This window comes from Narcine bancroftii, chromosome 14 (genome assembly GCF_036971445.1).
Source record: "Narcine bancroftii isolate sNarBan1 chromosome 14, sNarBan1.hap1, whole genome shotgun sequence".
NCBI lineage: Eukaryota > Metazoa > Chordata > Chondrichthyes > Torpediniformes > Narcinidae > Narcine > Narcine bancroftii.
In genome coordinates this window covers 56,264,158-56,286,588 of record NC_091482.1, presented here as the reverse complement: position 1 = coordinate 56,286,588, position 22,431 = coordinate 56,264,158, and the positions used below count along the sequence as shown (strand labels likewise).

Genomic DNA, 22,431 nt, shown 5'->3' with positions numbered 1-22,431 from the left:
TAAATGCCATTGTCACAGTAGCCATGGAGACTGTTACCCATCAACAGCTCAGACCCGGAGCAAGGTGAGTAACGTCGCACTGTTGGAATTGGGCTGCAGCTGTATCCCGGAGTGGGTGCCTCTGTTTTGGGTGGGGATGGTGACGGTCTCTGTGGTTGATTGAGAGCCATGTGCCACCCAACTCTGTGTTTACCATGTCCACTCAGTGTGCGTGTGCAGTAGTAGGCTGAAGGGAGGGTTTGGAGTCAGCATTGAGTGCTCAGGTGTGCAGTAGGCCTAGGGGAGGGTGTCCAACTCAGAACCCTCCCTTGGTCTACACAGAGCTCCCGACACCCAACTCCGAACTCTCCCCTCATCCTACATTGGAGCTCCTGATGCCCGACTCCGAACCCTCCCCTGTCCCCTGTTTGAGCCAAGGCTAAGTTTGAATATGGACTTTGGCATCTTCCTGCTTCTCACCCATTTTGGGGGTGGGGAGGAGTGTGCAATTTCAGTGCTTGCCATAGGTGCTATGTTCCCTAGATATGCCACTACAGTGGGGGGGGGGGGGGTCCTTACTAAAGCTCAGCCTAGGGCCTAGATGGTGGTTAATCCATCACTGCCCTCAGCCTCTGCGGCTGCACCAACTCCTGTGCAACCCATTGGTAATCCAAACTCCAGATCAGAGCTTCTGATATGAGCAGAAAGCTTTCAATTCCTAAGCCCTTCAGCAGCCCTTCATGCCCTCAGCACCCTCTCGAATCCTGGCTCTGACACCTAGTTCCCTGCATCATCTCCATAGCTTCCACATCTTCCTGTAATGAGGTGACTAGAATTGAATATAATATAGGTATTCTAAGTGTGCTCTCATTAGAGATTTATAGAGCTGCAAATGATCTCATGACTCCTGAACTCAATTTCCCGATTAATGAAGCCCAGCATACCATAGCCCTTCTTGACTTTTCCATCAACCTGGGCCTCAAACTTGAAAGAGATCTATTTGGACCCCAAAGACCCTCTGTTTTTCCCCACTGTTAAATGTCCTACCATTAACCTTCCAAAATGTATCACTTCACACTTATCCAGATTGAACTTTATCTGCCACTTTTCTGCCAAACTCTGCATCCTGTCTATACCTTGTTGTAGCCTACGACAACCTTCAACACTATGCACATCTCCAAACTTTATATCAACTGCACTGACCCATCCACTGCTTCTTTGTCCAGGACATTTATAAAAATCACAAAGAGCAGGGGTCCCAGAACTGATCCCTGCTGAACTCCACTTTGTCACTAACCTCCAGGCAGAATACTTTCATCCAGTACTACTCTTGCATTCTACGGGCTGGATACTTTTTTTTTATACTGTACTGTTATTATATACCTTTTGCATAATTAATATTAAGAAAGATATTCAGTACCAGTCTGAATAAGGCAGATGTACCCATTTTGTTGCCATCATATCAAACTTAAAGTGAGAAATAGTTTTCCGAAGAACCTTCACTTCACCTTGAAATATTTTGTTTGGGGAATTTGAGATGGAGAATTGGGAAATGACAGCAATTTACCTTTTTCTAAACATTATTAACAATTTAATTATAAGGGCTAAAATGGCAATAAAAGGTATATATAGCTTATTAAAATATGGATCCAAATTTTCAATGTCCCTCCCAGCTTAGTTTGGATTTCAAAGGTGATGAGAAAGACAGGGAATCACAAATTAGATTGCTGCAAATACTTGTCTCAGCACCAGTGGTAATAAATGGAAAACCTTCCTTTCCCGAGATCTATGGAGAAAAGATTATGTGGTTTAGATTGTGCTTATATCGTGCTGGGCCTAAATCTAATTGGAATGAACTATTGCAAAGTTTATGAAGTCCTGGGGCAGTTTGTTATAGAACTGTGTCAATTAATCTATTCTTTTTTTTAATGAGTTAGGGATTTCCTTTGGAGCACATTGTTATGGAAATTGACCAGAAACCCAGCGGAAGCAATGATTCCTGTATCACTGACCCTTTCAATTACAGTGCACACCCCTCCCCCCCTCCCATTTAGAAAGGAGCAAATTAGATACAACCGCACTTTGAACGGGGTAGGGTTTTACCACGGGCAAAGTCTTAAGGGGGAGAGCTGCATGAAATGGGATGATTGCAAGTTTGCTTTGATTAAATCAGAAGAAAAAACGTTGTATATCACACTGAGCAACAAATTACTTCTATTTAAACCAAGATTGTCCCATGCTGTAGCTCCCTATGTAAGAATGATTAATGACAGGAGAAGGGATAAAGCATCTGAATACTATGTGGATAGTTTATTTCTGAAGCTCTGTCGCCTGCAGGATACATTCGAAAAGACTATCGATTAACATGTACCTTTACTTTTAATGCCTTTTCATTATAGTGACGGTGTCTTAGAGGTAAACAAATCCACTGAGATGATTTCTCATCCCACATGAACCATCTATTATGTTTTCTTGGTATTCTGAATAAACTAATCAACGTTGACAATGTAATTGAGCCATCAGTACGGAACAAGACCTTCGGCCCACTTTTTAATGCTAGCCAAGTTGGCATTCTAGGCTCATGCCATGTGCCAGCTTTTCATTAATTTCCAACTAAAGCCTTTTGCCGAGTTTGCCGAGTGCCAAACTGTACGAGCTCTTATCGCTTCTTCTGACAGCTTATTTCAGATACGGAGTGAAAAAAAACTTTGTCCCAAGATCCATCTTCAATCTCTCCTTTCTCACCGTAAACAGTTCTAGAATAATCTACCCTAGGAAAAAGACTGTGAGCATTCACTTTATCTAAGCCCCTCATGATTAAATGTACTACTGCAAGGTCACCCCTCTGATTCCTACTCTCCAGGGAATAAAGACGCAGTCCATCCGGCACCTCCCTACAACTCCAAGTGCAGGTAACATCCAGGCGAATCTCTTCTGCACCCATTTCCACCTTAATTAGGGTTTTTAGACTGCAGGCATGTCACGGCACAATTGATGAAATTTGCCATCACGTAGGCAGACTAAAAAGGAAGGGGCAGGAATTTTTAGTGAATTCCTGCACTGCAATTTATCCTGCAGGACCCCTACTACTTTCCGGGGGAAGCCTGCAGTCTGAATCGCACTGCAAAACCCACCTCAAGGATTAGTCGTCCAGCTGACGACTTGGGCCACGTTGCTCCACGTGAAAGCACCGGGACTAACGTGCACATTTAAATAGTATTAACATGTTGTTAATAGTATTAAAATGTGCTTCCACCACAATCAGAAAATGCTGCAAGTCCGGCAGCATCCGTGACACAGAAAGCAGAGTAAATGCTTTAGGTCCAAGAAACTTTGTCAGAAGTCTGACCTGAAGGGCTAAGAGGTTTCAGCTTTTTTATTTTAGCCAATCCAAGACTGTGCAAATCAATCATTTACTCAACAGCTGTCTTGTTGGAAGAGTGGATTAAGACAAAAGTTATGAGAGAAACTAAGCATCTTCCACCAACAAAAGCAGGGTGATTCCTGCAGAAAACTACTGTGACTGGAATAAAGTTACATTTAATTGACAAATTAAAACCAATCCCAGTCATTTATGACAGAGTAACGTTAGTCCCAGTACAGAGAATTCAGATTAGTTGCTAATAAAATTAACAAACATTCATTTGCATTTGGACAGCTCATCCAATTCCTGCAACAACATCACAGTCAATACATGCATTGAAAATTAAGTCTGCACAGGGGTGGGGGGGTGGATATGCCTATTCACAATATGCTGTTTATTGTAAGGCCCTTTCATGCCAGGCCTCTACCTGGAGGCTGGCTATAAGCACAAAGGGAAAAATATAAACTTACCTTTCATGGAGCAGCTCCAAAACGCTGCTCTTGCGTCACATTCATGTTGAACAGTGCCTTGTAATGCCCTCCGGAGCCGATGAAGGCGGGGCGACTGGTGCTATAGTCAATGTCATTCTTAAGCGCCGACGCAGAAAGAGCCCTATAGTGGATCATGATGACCCCAGAGCAGGTAAGACAGATGATGGCGATGTTTGCGGCCAATCTTAGTACACAGGCAGAAATTCTGCGCACCGTCATTAAGGCCAATAATGCCAACAAAAATCCCGCTCCTGCATTTCAGGCCGACCACGCCACGGCGACTTCATCAGCCCACTCTTAGCCAGCCACTTGCAGGGTGGTGGAGCGCAGCGCTCCGCCGCTGACCCTTCCCCTGAGAGGGATTGCAATAGGCACCTTGGAGTCGCCACAGCGCATTCATGAAGGTATGTCTCCCGACGTAAGGGCGGAAAATCTCAGCCTTTACGCTCAAGGTTTTTGACTACATGTAAGGGCCGAATAAATTGAAGGTGTGGTGGTTTAGGTGTTAAAAACCAGAACAAATAGCCAATTGTTGAGGAAATGAAAATGACCATATTTATTGTGGGCAGTGAAGAATACATTCCTGTTAATTCATTAATCTACAAGAGGCGGAATCTTAAGATAGCAGGCTCTATTCTCAAGGACTCCCATCACCCAAGCCACGCCCTTGTCACTCCACTCATCATTTAGGAGCCAGAAGTTGAGCACACAGTGGCACAAGGATAGCTTCTTCTCCTGTGCTATCAATGAACAATGAACCACAGACGCTACCTCGCTCTCTCCTCTTTTATTGCACCATTTATTGACTTTTGAAATGTAATTTATAGCAATATTTGCTCTGTAATGCTGCCATAAAACTATAGATTTTGTGACATATTTGTGACAATAAATTTTCATTCTGATTAATGTATCAGAATCATGTAAAGATAAGAAGTACCATCAAGGATAAACTGCCCTTTTGTGCTACTCAGAAGAAGTGTATATAATCCATTCTGTTCACATTTCTTTCTGATTTCGTGTTTTTACCTCCACAACAAATATTTCACGGAATGGACAAGTATCTTCAAGGAACAGGAGCACCAATCTGGCCTTCTCAAACTCGCAGCTGAGTCCTGTGCCATTTTTTTCAGACGATAACAGGACCTATCGGCCTGTGCTGTCCAAATGCACCCAACTAACCTCCAACCCCACGTACATTTGGAAAGGCGGGAGGAAACGGGAGCACCCAGAGGAAACCCACGCAGATATGGGGAGAACATTCAAACTCCTAACAGGCAGTGCTGGGTTCGATCACGGGTCGCTGGCGCTTGTATTAGCCTTGTGCTAACCGCTACGATCTTAATTACTTTTTTTGGTTTTTGGTCAAAATGCTTTTTATGACCACGGTCCCACCCCAGCAAAACCCAAGCAGTGGCAGGGAAATTTTATAAGGATGCTACGCCAAGTCTGGAATCTTAACAGATCTTGCACCCTCCGTTTCAGATTTTGAAGGAAGAGATCATTTGAACTTTTAATGCATTTGTCAGCCCACTCCCCTAATAAAATGTTTGACAGGGAATAATTGATGGCTTCTGATATGCTGAACTGCTGTCCCGGCTGAGTTAGAATCAATGTGGATGATTGCCGGCAGAATCAATACTGCTGCCAAACACCTATAATTATGTGAATATAAACAGTGCTCGCTGAGGTGAAGCAGATGTTGGGAATGTGCAGCACATACCAGATGAGAGCATTTTGTTCTGAATTCCAAGTTGTACTTGGAAAATATTGTGTTTTCTCAACTACATTGTGAGCCTTCATTTATGTTACAGCAAGCTAGAAAGTGTACAACCTGAGCCCAATTATACTAAAGCCTATTTTGTGAAGGTCTCCGTAGAGCAACGTTTTCTTTTGAAAGTTTTCTTATGTAGCTGGTATAAATAATGGATAGTGGCACAAGGTTCAGGAACAGCTGCTACCCCTCCACCATCAGACTCCTCAACCACAAACTCAATCAGGGACTCATTTAAGGACTCTTACCTTTGCACAGTACAGGTTTTTTTTTCTCCTCTCTGTATTGCAAAGCCATTTGCTTATTTGTTTAAATGTGCACATTGAGTACAGTCTTTTTTTGCACCACCAATAAGTGATAATTCTGCCTGCCCAACTCAGAATCACCTCTAATACTTTCCATCAAAGAGAGAAATCGGAGCTCTGTTAAGCTTGCATGTTAATCAAGATATATTTTGGGAGAATGCGGCTTATATTTGAGTTTTTGGATGCCAGGATATAATATTACAGTTGAATTTTTGTAATTGCCCCTGGTGGCTCCGTCTGTAATATTTCCTCCATGCTACTGAGCAAGGCTGGCTTTTGACTCATGGATCGGCAGCTTCCGATTTCTCAGAACCATCCCACCACCATCAAGGCGCAAGTTGGGGTGGGGGGGGGGGAGCAGTCAGGAGTATGATGGTGGAGTCCTAACTGGACTGGATGGGTGCAAGATCACAGCAGATAAAACTTTAAATCAGCCATTCTCAACGGTGGTCATACACCCCACCCCCACCCCCAGGTGGCCACAGCACACTTAAGGGGTGGGGCACAGACTGTAATCATAATTTTTTAAAATGTTTTTCATGTAGTCGATAGGAGTACAGAAGAAGCTAACTACCTCACAAGGAAAGGGGCCCATAAACCGAGGAGCGTCCTCAGGGGCTTATACCCCAAAATAAGGGTTGTGAATTGCAGTTCTAAAACAGTGATTCTCAACCTTTTTCTTTCCGCTCACATACTACTTTAATTAATCCCTGTGCCATAGGTGCTCTGTGATTAGTAAGGGATTGCTTAAGGTGGGAAGGGAAGGCTGAGAACCACTGCTCTAGACCCAATTGTTACTGAAATATTTTGCTTGAGAAAAATTGTCATTTGGCCCATTTTCTTTGGAGTTATGAAACCGTGTACATAACGAGTCAATTAGGTACAATTAAAACGGTGGTTTTCAAACTTTTTCTTTCCACTCACATACCACCTTAAGTAATCCCTTACTGATCACAGAGCACCTATGGCAAAGGGATTACTTAAGGTGGTGTGTGAGTGGAAAGAAAAAGTTTGAAAACCATTCTCTAAAGCGTCATTTCAATCCTCTTTATTGGTAGCGTTTGCACCTTCCATTGCTGGTGTACTGTGGCTCTCAGGATACACTGCAGAGAGTCATTTTGTTCAGGCAAAGGCAGGCAGAGAGTAATTTTGATCCTACCTTGGTGAAGGGCTCGAACCCAAAATGTTGGTCATGCATCCTAAAGTACAATATTTAACCTGTTTCCAAAACATAAGACTCTCCACATAGCAACGTCCTCCATGGAAATAAAAGCCAAGGCTATAAATGATAGGTGACTAACTTTCCATTGATTTCCTCATGCTGTTTCACATAACTGGGACCCAGCAAATGCAGCATATTCACTGAGAAAAGCATCAGCTGGATATATGAGGTCGTCTATTTTCACATCGGGAACTTTCAAAGGATGGTAATTCTTCGTTGTTTATTAAGCAAGGAACAAAATGAAGCAAGCGATATTTGTTGATGAAGCTGAGCAAATGAAATTTCCAAGCATTCATTTTTAAAGACGCAATTTCTTTTTAATTTCCCAAGTGCAGTGCATTGCTTGGCCATTACCTCATATTTTTAAATACCCTGGGATGCCCACAAATGGCCACATTCTGGGTCTGCTCATTCGATGTTTTACCGTTCACATTTACGTCCACTTTGAATGCAGTTGATTTAATACATTCCAGAAGAATTTTGTTGAACCTGATTTAAAGGTTCACAACACATTTAGCTTGTCTTAAAATGATAATTATCAAATAATTATGAAAGGTGACAGATAAAAGCAGCAAGTGTTAAAAAAATGACTCATTAAGAGGATCACCAAGGCTACCAGTCACTCTCCCAATAATGTTATTCTGGAGCTCAATAGCCTTGTTGGCTGCATCAGAGTGAAGGGTATGGTGGCTGCAAAGCATCAGATTGGAGGTCACAGCTCCCTTCCCTCTATCAATGATATCTACAGGGAGCAGGGCTCAGAGAATCATTGAGAAGCCTTACCATTAGCCTCCAGTATCTTTGAGACACTACCTTCAAGGTAGAGGTACAAGAGCATAAAAACCCAGGAGCCAGGCTGGGAAAGAGCTTCTTCATGAAGGCAATGAGACTGTTGAACAACCCATAAATTATTTTGATGTATATTTATTTTGGATTACTATGAATACATGTGATTTGAGCGTAGGGCGTACTCTCTGTCTGTTTATGTGCACTAGGCTGTGGGGACACTGTTTCTTTGGGTTTTATATGTATATCGTGGCGGCCCTTCGCAGCTCCACCACGGAGCCTCACAAAAAGAAGGATGAACGCGACGATCCAGCGGGCTGCACGAGGCCTGCAGCGCTGCCCTCCAATTGGCCACAACCAAAAGAGCTTAACTGGCCTATCAGAAAAAGCAGATCACAAACACACCAATCAGCGTAGAGAGGGCTTTGACCATGCCCCTCAGCTTGAGAATAAAAGCAGGGCTGCAAGCCCAATAAAGTTCAGTGTTAACTCCACTCAACCGGTGCTTGTGTCATTCTTTCTGGGAACAGAGTATTCTTTCTGAGCTAACCTGTCTGCAGCTATAACTTCTCCTGTGCTATAGGCTCAGCAGAGCCATAACTTGTAGCAATATGTACAATCAGATGACAATAAACTTGAACTTGAGTTTGGGTTTAAGTTCTTTCAGTTCAAGTCAAGTTTATTGCCATCTGTTTGTACTAGTACAGCCCAACGAAAGAAGGTTCTCCAGTCCTTGATGCAAAATACCCAGACACACAACCAGACTTAACACACATATGAACAATACATAAGCAGGGCAATTCTACATTCATAAAAATAAATAGAAAGTCCTTTGGCTGCTCAGAGTTCTCACTGCCCATGGGGGGAAAAAAAGCCATTTATTCGAGCTCTGATACCTGTATCTCTTTCCAGCTAAGAGCAGCTGAAGGATGCTATGTGCAGAGTGGAAGGGGTCCTCAATGATTTTGAGCCCCCTCTTCAGGTAACGATCACGGTCAATAACGTCGATGGCGGGGGTGGGGGGTGGGGAGGGAACCTCCAGTGATCCTCTCTGCCACTCTTATGGTCCTGTGGATTGACCTCCGATCCAATTCGCCACAGCACTCATACCATACTGCGATGCAGCTGGACAGAGCTCCTGTTGAAGGTTGACATAATGGTGGCTGGTAGCCTTGCCTGCTTCAGTCTTCTCAGAAAGTTCAGTGGCTGATGCACCTTTCTGACAAGTAGTGGCGGGGGGGGGGGGGGGGGGTGGGGTGGGCCTTTGTGTTCCAGTGAGGACAGCTTCTCCACCAGCCTTTGGAGAATGATTGTATTAAATGGTAAAGATCAGAATATCTGTTCTAGTTATGCAAATTAGGTGGTTAAATATAGGCCAGGTATTGGTAATAATCCTATTGCTCTTCATTTAAAATATCCAATGGGATATTTTAGAGTGCAAGAGTGCCTTAATTTAACCAAACATTCAAAATACAGCACCGATGCCACTGCAACACTCCCTTGACACTATACTGTAGCATTAAATCCCTGTACAGGATCTTAGCTACATGACCTTTTACTGGCAGTCAGGTACATTACCCACTGAGTGATAGATGACATACTTAAGGACATTCTTCAGTGCTGTAGAGAGGGAGTATTACATCTGCATAACCTTTCATAATCCCAACATGTTTTCCGATGATTGAAATACCATATATACTTGTGTATATGCGGCAGCCCACAGACATGAGCTTCTAACGCCTCACTCGTGAACTCACACCTCGGCCCGGCCACCCGCTGATCGGAGCTCCTGATGTCTCCGACGTGAACTCACATCTTGACCCCAGCTGCCTGTCGATTAAAGCTCCCAATGCGTCTAACTTGAACCCATGCCTTGGCCCCAGTCACCTGCAGATTGGAAATCCCGGTGCCTCTGACAACGCAGATACTGGTACTTACCGCAGCCCCGACCTCTCTCGTGGCAGAACATGTGTTTTGACATGCAGACTCTGCATTATTACTTTAATTCGTTGTGTTTTTGTTCTTTATTCATTTAGAGATCATTTTGGACCTGATATTATGATATTTTGGATTCTAATGTGAATTTCAGCTCCTCAAAAGTAGTATCCATGTAATAGTGAATCGAATAAATTTAACATTAGAAAATGGTCTACCAAATTTGACTTTTACATGAATATATATGGTAGTTTTTGAATTGAAGTAGTGAACACAGGACCAACTGACAGTTGTCTACTCTTCTGATGTGTAAAACTTATAATCCGTTCAGAACTATAATCAACAAGAAGCTTCTGTTTCTTTTAACCACAATTTCTCCACATTCTGCTGATTTGAAGAGTACCTGATCTTCCCAGAACCTTTGAGCAGAGGTGACCTTCTTTTGCAGAGTGCAGAGTACAGGGTTTAGATAGATGCCTGCAAAGTTTTTATATTTAAACTTGAGAGGGGAAAAGTCACGCCACTACTCCAGCTGTGCTCAGAATCCCATGTTGATCTTCCCTCTAGAAACCATATTATCTGCATCCTTCAATTTATTAATTTAAAAATGAATTATATAATATACTTCTTGCAACTTTGGAGTAAAAGCATCAGCTATTCCTCTCAGATTTATCTGTGGTAGATGTATAATACAGCTGACATTTATCACGTCCTTGCTTCAATCTGTCTGAACTTCTTATTGAAGACTCTGTTAACCAGAATTCAAGCAATCGGCAAAAATAATCTTGGAAAATAAATAGGTAAACTATACAAATGTTTAAAATTGCGCCCTCCACCCCTCCTTGGTTAGTTCACCAATCTTACAACATGCAATCTCAATCAACTGGCAAATCCCCATAGGTGCAAGATACCGGGGACTTTAAATTCACACACAAAGATCTTCACATTGTGTTCCAAAGATTGCTGCAGCTGTAGATCTAATGATACCCTGTTACTGAATTGATTTTGCTTTTTGTGAGAGAGAGGGTTGGTGGTTAGGACCCGTCCAGAGGCAGCTGGATGAGAACATTCCTTAAGCCTTTGGGTGGCTGGGATTTGGTGCCTTGTCAGGGGAACGTGAATATCAGGGTTTTGAATGTTGAATTGGGCAAGGGAAGGCAGGGTTTGAAACCAATGGGGAAGAGGGTGATGCAATGATGAAGGGTATATAATGGGATTTCCTTAGTGAGATTGCAGTCTTAAAATGTTCTGAATATAATCAATAGCAATTGCTGCTATTATGGAATCAGGAGTTGCAATATTGTAGCTAAAACACCAGAAAATTTGACAAAAACGGTGACTATAAAAACATCAGCAGCAACAAAAACAACAGCGCTTGCTTATAGCTCATGCATCATAGCAATTGGGTAATGTTTACGGCTCTGACCAGAGTGCATAGAAGGTTCAAAAACTAAATTAGCATAGAGTTTTAGCCTTGTCGGTATATTAGTACATGTAAGATGGGCTCATAAAAAATATTTTTGCTATTATAACTAACTACAAAGATATTTTTATTAAAAATTAATAAATTTTGCTGAAACATTGAACAAATATTTTATGGTCTGTCATTTTGGTGTCACTCCCTCTGATAGTGCCACCCTGTGCGGTCCACACCCCCCTGTTGCTTGGCGCCCCTAACAATAGGAGAAAGGAAAGCAAGTGAGAGTCATTTCAGAGTCACTGAGTGTCTGTGGATTCACCTCCAGCGCCCCCTACAGCCTCTGCTGCCGCACAGACTCCCATTCGATCCTGAGCTCCAGATCCAAACCTCCACTATAATCAGGAAACCTTCAGCGCCCAAGGCCCTTTGGGGAGCCTACCTTGACCTCAGCACCACCTCGAATCGTGGTTCTGATACCTGGTTCCCATGAGCCAATCTCCAGCAGCCTGCACCTTCCCAGCCATTCGGGATCATTAAAATGCTTGGTGCACTTCAGCAGGAATATGAATTATTATGTTATATCATTTTTATACTTTAATCAGTTTTCCTAAATTAACAAAATAACAACCCTACACCCTACCAAGCATAGATCATTCCTTAATGGCTTTGCATGGCAAATTACCCATATTATTGGCAGAAATAATAAAATATAAAATTGTTTAAAAGAAGTCACGTGTTAAATACACTCATTTGTATGATTCTATCAATGTTCCATTAGAAGAATTATGTTTTACTAGGTGTATATCACTGTAAAACGGCAGCACACAAGGCATTCACAGTTGGAAGGTAATTGTATGATGGTACCTCCATTAGCTACCTAAGTACCCTTATCAACCCAACAAAAGATGATTTGATGTTAATTTGGAACTGGAGTATCTTGAGCTTTTACTATCCGTAAAGTACAGCTAAAAGTAGTCAATTTGTAAAGCTCTATGTACAACCAAAGTAACTCAGTGATTTTATCTGACAAAGCTAAATAAATATTTTCAGAATCAGAATTTATTGTCATGAACATGCCACAAAATTAATTGTTTTGTGGCAGCATCACAGGTGCAAAATTTCTATTAGTTATATTTTGTTTCAAAAAATAATATAAATTAGTGCAAAAGTAGAGAAAGTGAGGTAGTGACTGTGGTTTCATTGTCCTTTCAGAAATCTGACGGCAGAGGGGAAGATACTGCTTTTTGCACCGCTGGGTGTTTGTTTTCAGGCTCCTGCATCTCTGTGATGGTAGCAGCGAGAAGAGGGCATGGCCTGGTGGCGAGGCTCCTTGAGGTTAGAGGCTGCTTTCTTCAGACATCACTTCTTGTAGATACCCTTAATGAAGTGAAAGCTGATGCCTGTGACTACAGGTCTTTTCCCGACCTGCGCATTGGCACCTCCGTACCAGACAGTGATGGAACCAGTCAGAATGTTCATTACACTGCACCCGTGGAAATTGGCAAGAGTCTTTAGTGACGTACTAAATCTCCTCAAATTTCTCACAACAAAAATATTTTGAAATAATATCTAATTTGTACTCCAAATCTGAGAATTTCAGAATATTCTTACTTTTGTATTCAAGCACTCTCACAATAGAGGCCAAAATGTGGTTTGTCTTTTCCCTTTGAACTCCACCAACTTCCAGTCTCCTACCATTTGAAAAATAAGTCCACTTGTCTGTATTTCCTATGACATTGGATCACCTGATATTTTTCCAAATGATATCCCATCCGTCTCATTCACTTATCCTGCTTGCATCTCCTTGAAGTCTTTCTGAATCCTCCTCAGAGTTCATAGTACCAACTAGCTCTGTATTCTCAGGAAAATTGAATATAGTACACTATCCGATGTGTGGTATATCCAAGATTCTCCATGTTTTATATGTTAAAGTTCAAGTTTATTATCATCCACTTGTGCAACTACAACCCATGGAAACAGCGTTCTCTGGTCCTCAGTGCAAGAACATGCAGACACACAACCAGACAACATATATAGAGACAAATGATATATATGCAGTACAAAAAGCAACATAAATATTGTTCAATAAATAGTAGTGTTTCAGGAGGTTAGTATAAACAGGTCATTCAGTCATTCAGCACTCTCTGCCCATGGGAAGCTGTACATTTCATCCATTCATTCAAACCATTGTGTGATCAGTAAGGGCTCCAGTCTTGCTCCAATTACTGTGCTTATAGCCTTTCAACTTGAAAACAATCAATTTATTCTTACTCTCTGTTTTTGGCTATCTTACCCCAACGCAACTAGTTTAATGATTTCCAATTTTATTGATTGCCTGCTGCAAGTCCAACTTTTTGACATTAATAGATTTTCTTTGTCTATTCTGTGAAGTACTTGCTCAAGGAACTAACATATTGGTTAAACATGATAACAGGCCACTATTAGAGACCACTCTTAATTCTCGGTGAACAAGTCCCTTCTCACTGTGTGCCATGGCCTGGCAGGTACTTCTGTGGAAATTATTTCCTCTTTCTGTTGACCCTTCTTCGTCTGGATCTCATAATTGACAGAGATCAACCACAACTCCCGGCAGAATTGCTGGTCCATCTGTGTCTACCATCTAGAATGAACAGAGGATCTTCTTTCACTTATGGCAGCCATTGATCTTAGCGGCTGGATCACGGGTCCACCGAAAGCCGTTAATGTGACATCTGCTGTTTCCAATGCACCGTCTTTTGGATACCCTTTTATTATATTCTCTGGGAACATCTGGCGGTAGAGTTTGAGTGGAAGGACGTTGCTTTGTGATCCGGTATTCAGCTTCACCTTTAGGTTAAATATTGTAGGTTTGTTCTGGATTGTCCTCTGTATTTGGATCCTTGAGTGCAACTCACCTGACATCTCATGAAAGTGTAAGGATTCTATGTCCAGTATCTGGGTGTTGGTGTCCTCATTGTTGTTTCCTTTTAAGTGGTGGATATTCTTCATTCTTTTTCTTCACTGTATTAGTTTCCTTCATACCAGACTTGCACATCTTTGTCCAGTGGTTTACTTTACCACAGATCTATATTCAGAGCCATATGCAGGGTATTTGTTTCGGTCATCAAAGGGGTATTGTCTGCCACACTTCCTTCATGTCTTGGGGGTGTTCTTTATAGCATCAACCCTTCCTTGTCTTTGCTGTGGGTGGGTCTGCATAGATAGGGATTTCATTTGCATCCTCGTGGCTTCGAAGGCTCTGGCTGTGTCTATATCTTTGGCCAGCTTCAAGCTATCCTTCCCTATAAGAGACTTTTGCACTTCGGGATGGGCACTCCCCCATATTAGTTGATCAACGAATCTTTTCTGCACCATATATTTATCCAGTTGTCTCTTGCAGGCACAATGTTTACCTCCACCACATCTGCAAGCAGTTCCTCTGGATTCCAAATACACAATGTGCTATAAAATGTTGCCTCATGTCAGTCCTAATTCTCTTTCTCTTTATTTTATAGCTGTCCCCTTGATTCCCCCACCAAAGGGAACAGTACCCTAATATCCATGATCCATTTTTGTACAGCTGAAGATAGAATTTTTTTTTAACTTGTTGAGTTCAATAGACAAAGAGTTAAATGAAAACTACGTGTTCTATTGCCTTACTCATACCTGCAAGTGCTGCCAACTGGTTACTGAAGAGGTTCTCAACCTTTTTTCGGTCCACTGGGTTGAGAACCACTGAGTTAATGAACGAATCCTGTCTTCATTTATGTTTCACACTCCAGGATGTTCTGATGTATTTTAAGGTTTAGGTTCAGTAACAGCCCTTCAATTATAGTGATCTCAGGAAATCACTGATTTCATAATGCATCACCGCATCATATGAGACAAAGTTTTCAGTATATCATCTCTTGTGGCTTGTGTTCTCTTTAAAAAAGTCCAAAACAATTGTTTTGATTGAATTTGTAGTGAATATTTCATGGCAAATATTAAAGACTACATATGCAAATTTATACATTTAAATAGAAAGCATGTGAGCTAAAATTTCTGAAATCAAATGACCTGTCAATTTATATTTGTATTGAATCTATAAGAAATGTAGTGATATTAATTTAGTGGAAAAAGATGTAAATGCTTTAAAATGATTTAAATGCTTTAACAATCTTGTTGAGTCCCCACTAAATATTTTCAACTCGTTTCTTTCACCAAAATGTTGTTTTTGATCAAAAGTGAGAGACGTACAGGACCAGACAGCTGACTGAGCTTTATCTTACGGATGATCACTGAACTGAATTACAATCATGAAGTGACCCACACTCACCACTTTCTAAATTTAACTCCATTTAAAGGATGATGGATTTGGAAGGACTTGTGTCTTTCCTTTAGAAGAATACTGGTTGGAATGCACAAAAGGCAAGTGGTCCTTTCATAATGTAAACATTGCCATTCATACTACAATGCATGTGACCTGCTTTGGTCACTTGGTGGGTGACTTAGTGTTAGTTGAAGCTGGAATGTGAGTCCACTGTTGTTGTCTCATGATTCAATTACTGCCTATCCAGCAAAGATCTGATCATTGGATTCTTTCGATAAAAATAATATCCATTATAGAATGAGATACTCAAATAAGGGACGTTCAATGTTTAATGCATTGATCTTGTAGAGGGAGAGCAGGGAGTGGATGGAATGCAGTTCATGGACCGTTCTGCTGCTCTCTGACCATTACCGTGATAGGAGAAATCTTTTGGGGGCTAGTACATCTACTGTTCCAAAAGGTGTCAATGTATGTCATCAAGAGAAAAACAGACAACTATTCCTTAAAAGGTAGGCCATGCCTTATGCTGAAAGTTGCTGCTTATTAGAACCAATTAAGACCCTACATATCTCTGGAAGATGAGATATATTGATTTAATTTAAATCCATCTATAGCTAGTCCTCACTAGTGAGATGCTGACCATGTGAAAAATATGTTCGTGAGGCATCAGGCCTAGCTTTTCAGTACAGGAAAGATAACAAATGGAGATTAGGAAGATAATCTTTCTCCTCTACCTCAGACTGTTCTCTATGTGAGTTATGTCTCTATTGCTTATTGGGAAAGTTGTATAAAATTCATTGTTAGTTTTAAGATCATATCAAAATATTATAGGAGTCCGACTAAATATAATGCTCCAAATTTCACAGCTGAATTGAGCAGAGACTAACATATTGCATGTCCATATGAAGGGGTGAATTTCTCTTATATACTCCTTTTTCACTAAAAAACTGAATTACTGCTGTATACATGACCTGTCTCTGGAAGCCGGCTTGCTTGTTCACAGAGAGCAGAAGAAATGGCATGTCAGTGATCCTTTTAGATGGCAAGCCGACTTCCCGGAGCAAAAGAAGCGGGGCGTTACATTCCTTTCCCGTTTGGACCCAGCAACACTCGCCCCACTTCGCCTCTGATACATCCTCGCTTGGCAGATAAAAGACGGATCTGAAATGCCCCCCCCCCCCCCACCAATCAACCTTGGTCAGTTTATATTGGAAGGTGAGGCATATTAAAGGCGGATTATACCCGGACTGAAGTATCAGTGTAAAAAGGGTAATATTTTCTGATGTCCATTGTTGATATTATTTGGCAAAAAAAAAGCATGTTATCACATACTCTACCTTCTGCAACTAGACCTGTAGCAAGAGTGTATTGGAAGGAGGAGACGTGGATGTTCTATATAGGCAGTTTTGGGACTTAAATATATAAAATTGACAGCCCCATATCCCAGCAAGTTGCATACTTTCAATGAACTTTTAGATGTGATGGAAGGAAGCAGGAAGAATTATTTATGCAAACACACGGATACTATTGACTGATCTTACATATACCCTATTAATCACCAAATGACAGGGCGTTGTCACAATCTAAAGGTTTGTGTTGTCCATCTAACACCTATGTTCAGTTAGTGAATTGTAATCACTATACAATTGCAAGCATGCTCCTCTGAATCTGCATTTGTTAGCAAAGCCTTGGAAAATATGAATTTTAGAATGGTAGGCAGATTGAAAGCCATTCATCAACCTTGCACAATTCAACATGGCTCGGAGCTTGCCATGATCTAAATGCCTTTGTCTGAATGATATTTCCCGAGATGTTAGTGGATTTTCTTGACTTATAGGACTTAGCAGGTAGGATTCAGATGACAGAAATCCTACTGGAGTTAGGGTTACATCATTCAGTAATCATTGGTATGATTTTTAAAGTTAAAATAAGGGGGCTTTAGGGAAGAACATTGGCAATTTGTATAGAAACTGCACAAGGATTTGTTAATAGTGAAACAGATTCCTGTGGATGATCAACTAGGTATGTAGTATTTCAAATCTGGGAGAGAGATAAAGAGAAATATGAATTTGAGCAAGGTTTTAAAGGTGTGCTGACAGGCATGTAATATTAGTGTTTGCATGGCATTTAAAGGAACCATTAAAATCACATTGAGTTGTATTGCCTTTGAGTCTTAGGAATTGTGTTGGTGTAGGGAAAGTGTAGGCGCCATCATATATTGGCTATGAACTGATGTGGACTGTTCGACTTTCTAAACTGCGATGGAGCAATGAAATGTACTTGCATCTTCTGAAATTCATGGTGTCACCCAGAAACTATTATATATTGTACGTCTGGTTCAGTGATCACCTTCAAATTCACAGCACAAAGAGAGACAAAACAACCAAAATCCAAAGGGGGGGGGGAAAAATCATAGATCGGCAAAACTCTTCGAAGTACCTGCTAAATGCTTGAAGTGCCAGTTGATGAAGTAGACAAAGACAATGTGGTCAAACAATAATCATGGCTTTTATTAGTAGAAACTCATGGTACAATAATGAAAGACAATAGGTGCATGCACAGTTATACCCAAGGGGTGTGTCCTTAACGGTAGAGATAATGCACAGCCAATGTTAGTACAGCAAGGCTCGCCAGAAAGGAGACAGGCAGCTTGGCAGACATTCACCACGTTGCTGCTGGACAATTGCTTTGGACTGCTGCTGTCAGGTATGGTTTTTAGACTGCAGGCGTGCAATGGCACCATCCAGAAATTTTGCCGCTACACAGGCAGTCTAAAAAGGAATGCACAGGAATTTTGAGTCAATTCCTGCACTGCGTTTTGGAGGAAGTCTCCAGTGTAAATAGTACCAGAGTAATTGGTTGACGGTCATCCACTCTTTTTCTTTGGCTTGGCTTCGCGGACGAAGATTTATGGAGGGGGTAAAAAGTCCACGTCAGCTGCAGGCTCGTTTGTGGCTGACCAGTCCGATGCGGGACAGGCAGACACGATTGCAGCGGTTGCAAGGGAAAATTGGTTGGTTGGGGTTGGGTGTTGGGTTTTTCCTCCTTTGCCTTTTGTCAGTGAGGTGGGCTCTGCGGTCTTCTTCAAAGGAGGCTGCTGCCCGCCAAACTGTGAGGCGCCAAGATGCACGGCTACTGCACATCTAACCACCGGGACTGTTGTACTCAGGTATTTGCAGTCTAAAGAAGGCACCCCAGTGTGAATGACCGCATGGGCAGTAATTATGTTAATTCCCCAACCCCCCCCCCCACCCGCGATTTTCCCGACATTGCAGTCTGAAAACTGTAAGGGAAAAGAAAGTGGCTCAGCAACAAGTCTTTCAAGGTATGCAATGAGTTGATAATACCACGCTGGCACTGGTAATTAAAAATTTTCAGTGGTATTAAAAGAGACATTGATAACAAAATTAAACATCCAGAAGAAGGAAGCACAAGGAAAAGAAGACATGACTGCCACCACATCACTATTTAGATAAATAATGAGATCGGCCTCTTCAGCAGTTGAAATGTGTGTAATCATACACGTAAATTCTTCATAATATATATGGTCCAGATGGAAATCTTCTTTACTTCTAATAATATTTTTTTAAAGCAGGGAATCACGTTGAATATACTTCTTTGGCTTGGACGAAGATTTATGGAGGGGTAATGTCCACATCAGCTGCAGGCTCGTTGGTGGCTGACAAGTCCGGTGTGGGACAGGCAGACACGGTTGCAGCGGTTGCAAGGGAAAATTGGTGGGTTGGGGTTGGGTGTTGGGTTTTTCCTCCTTTGCCTTTTGTCAGTGAGGTGGGTTCTGCGGTCTTCTTCAAAGGAGGTTGCTGAACTGTGAGGCGCCAAGATGCATGGTTTGAGGGGAGATCAGCCCACTGGCGGTGGTCAATGGGGCAGGAACCAAGAGATTTCTTTAGGCAGTCCTTGTACCTCTTCTTTGGTGCACCTCTGTCTTGGTGGCCAGTGGAGAGCTCGCCATAGAACACGATCTTGGGAAGGCGATGGTCCTCAATTCTGGAGACGTGACCTACCCAGTGTAGTTGGATCTTCAGCAGCGTGGATTTGATGCTGTCGGCCTCTGCCATCTCGAGTACTTTGATGTTAGGGATAAAGTCCCTAATGAATGTTGAGGATGGAGCGTAGACAACGCTGGTGGAAGCGTTCTAGGAGCCGTAGGTGATGCCGGTAGAGGACCCATGATTCGGAGCCGAACAGGAGTGTGGGTATGACAACGGCTCTGTATACGCTAATCTTTGTGGGGTTTTTCAGTTGGTTGTTTTTCCAGACTCTTTTGTGTAGTCTTCCAAAGGCGCTATTTTATACACAGACACCAAAAACTACTATAATAGAGCTGAGGGAGGAATTGGCTCAGAAATCTATTGTTTGTTTTCAAATGTGGCAACTGAACAGAAAGCAAAGATTTTCCACTCACAGGAGAAATGCAAAATTTGAGAACTGCCTGAATCCATTGTGATTTGAAATTGCAGAGAGTTACAAATTTGGCAACTGGAATCAAAGGGCAGATGAAACATTAAAAAATTATATTGTTGCATTATATTTATTTCAGACATTGAGACTTTTACCCCTTTTACACAGACGATTAAAGCTGGGAATTATCAGCCTTCTGAGAGCTTTACCTGCTTTGTGAACACATTGAGGGTGGGTTGAGGGGTTGGTTTCTGAACTTACCTGGCTTTAATCTGACAAGGTAGGTAGTGTCAAAGGTGAAGCGGGGCTGTACTATACATCCCTCCTCTTTTGCTGTGGGAAGCTGGCTTGTTATGTCAAAGGACTCAGTGACCCGGCTGTTTTCTATTCTGTGTGACCAAGCAAGCCAGCAATCATGTTTACAGCAATAATGCGGATTTCCAGTGTAAAAAGGGTATTTGATGTATCCTTAACTCATGTAAAGCAGGAGAGATTTCTCTGTTGATTAGATGATGAATGAATTCTGGGCACATTTCAAAGTCTTATATCTGTCCTGCACTACTGAATTGCAACCTCACTGGAAATGACAGAAAAATGGCAAATAACTTAACCAAAATTGGATGGAAGCTTACAGTCAAAATGATGGTTAACTGCAATTGATATTTTATTTGGGCCAACATACGAGGATCCTGCTCTTGGTAGTTAGAATAAAATCTTTAGTCTTTCAACTATTGGATATTAAATTTCAAATAAAAGTTATAAATCTTCAACAGAGACAAACCCAAAATCTCTCAAGAATTGGATTATTTTGGAAAAAAAGTTCATATGTGGATTGTGCAAAGATTTTACATGAGAAAATTGGAAAAAAAAACAGCAGACTGAAGTGGGGATATCGAATAGTAGTTCTCTTTCAGACTTCTTTTGCCTGTGAGTTGTACCAATAGAATCACTTGTATTGTTGCAGGTGAAATACACACTAAAACTCTAACAGCCAATTGTATTTTAGATGAAATTTCATGTCTGAAATGTTACACTGTGAGCAGCCACTATGATTCAATGCAAATGCCATTCCCCTTCCCTTCTTCTTTCCTGATGGCAGTAATGCACACTTTTAGTACTGTTCCCTAGGGACTGCTACACTTCTGAACCTCTCTCAGGAGGCCACTTTTCATTAACAGCCCTAAACAATGAAGGTTGGCAGGCTACTTAACCAGAGAGGCCATCAGAGCAGAGGCCTACCCTGTTTCATTTCCTGAGAGACTCGAGTATTGATTTTTCTAATGGTTTGTGCCACTTGCTCTGACTCAATCCCAACAGTGGAGAGACTGTGCTTGATGATTGCCTATCCATGATGCACATCCACCAATCAGCAAGGCCTTGAGCAGGAGGTTCTAACCAATAGTGGCTGAGCCCTTTATTTATATGCAATAATAACACTGGGATCAATACAAATTTGGAACATCTGTTTTAGTTATGCAGTGTGTTCAGTCCACTTCTACAAAAAGAGTGCCCTGGAATGTGATGTGACTCTCTGACAAAAAAAAAGGAATGTGGGAGTTAACAGGGCAGCTGCCATTTTTGAGTTTGATTTTTGGAGACCAATTTTATAGACACATTTTGATTTGGCGACACTCTATATTCTAGACACTCTATATTGCTACCAAATGTCAGTCATATATTGGGTGATGCAACCTGCACTGGATTTTATTTTTTTAATGTTATTGAGATAAAGACAAAAAAATGGAAATTTCGATGGGCCACATTTCCAATAGAACTAGAACCTAAATATACGGCCCAAGGTCCATCTGTTCATCGTTTTCTTTGCCGAGCCATGATTCATGAGAGAGGCCATTCTGCAATTTTGTTGTCGAAGGTCAGTGAATCCACCTCGAGCGCAGCAGCTCAATACTAGTAGATTTCAAGATCAGCACGGCACTTGAGCTCAGAAAGGGATGCATGTAGTTTGGAATCAAGTGTTTTTTATTGAACTAGAATTTCAGTGCCAGAATGGGAGAATGGCCCATATTACAGACTGGCCGATAGCTACCAAGTACTATGATTTTCCTCATGCCAGTACCTTTTGCAATGAAGTGAAACACGTGTGAAGGAGCCCAATCAATCTGAGTAAGGAGCTAAAGCAAATAAGATGGTACAGCCAGAAGGCCTGACTTATGAAACTCCTTTGCAGGAAGCTTGAACCATTCACTGCTTTCACTTCACTGATTTTTCACAATCATTCCCAATCCATTGTACCATTGGACATAGGGCCTACTATACCATGAGTAATAGCCTGAAATACAATGTTCTAAGCTATTACTAATCTATTTAAGATTCAATCCAGCATTATGATAAATTATACTGGACAACAAAAATTTTGCTTCCTGAGCACTCTATGGTACATTTTATGGATTTTGGGCCTCTAATCATGAAAATTGCCTTAAAAGT

The 22,431-nt window shown here is 41.6% G+C and overlaps 1 long non-coding RNA gene across 2 annotated transcripts; it reads left to right on the top strand.

The window, feature by feature from the left end:
• Positions 1–15: 15 nt before the first annotated feature.
• LOC138749976 (uncharacterized) lies at positions 16–15,653 on the top strand. Of its 2 annotated transcripts, XR_011348983.1 has the most exons (4): positions 16–64; positions 4,097–4,238; positions 12,486–12,608; positions 15,480–15,653. It is a non-coding gene; the product is annotated as an uncharacterized lncRNA (long non-coding RNA). The 2 variants fall into 2 exon arrangements; XR_011348984.1 differs by lacking the exon at positions 4,097–4,238 and having other exon boundaries at positions 20–64.
• The last annotated feature ends 6,778 nt before the right edge of the window (positions 15,654–22,431 follow it).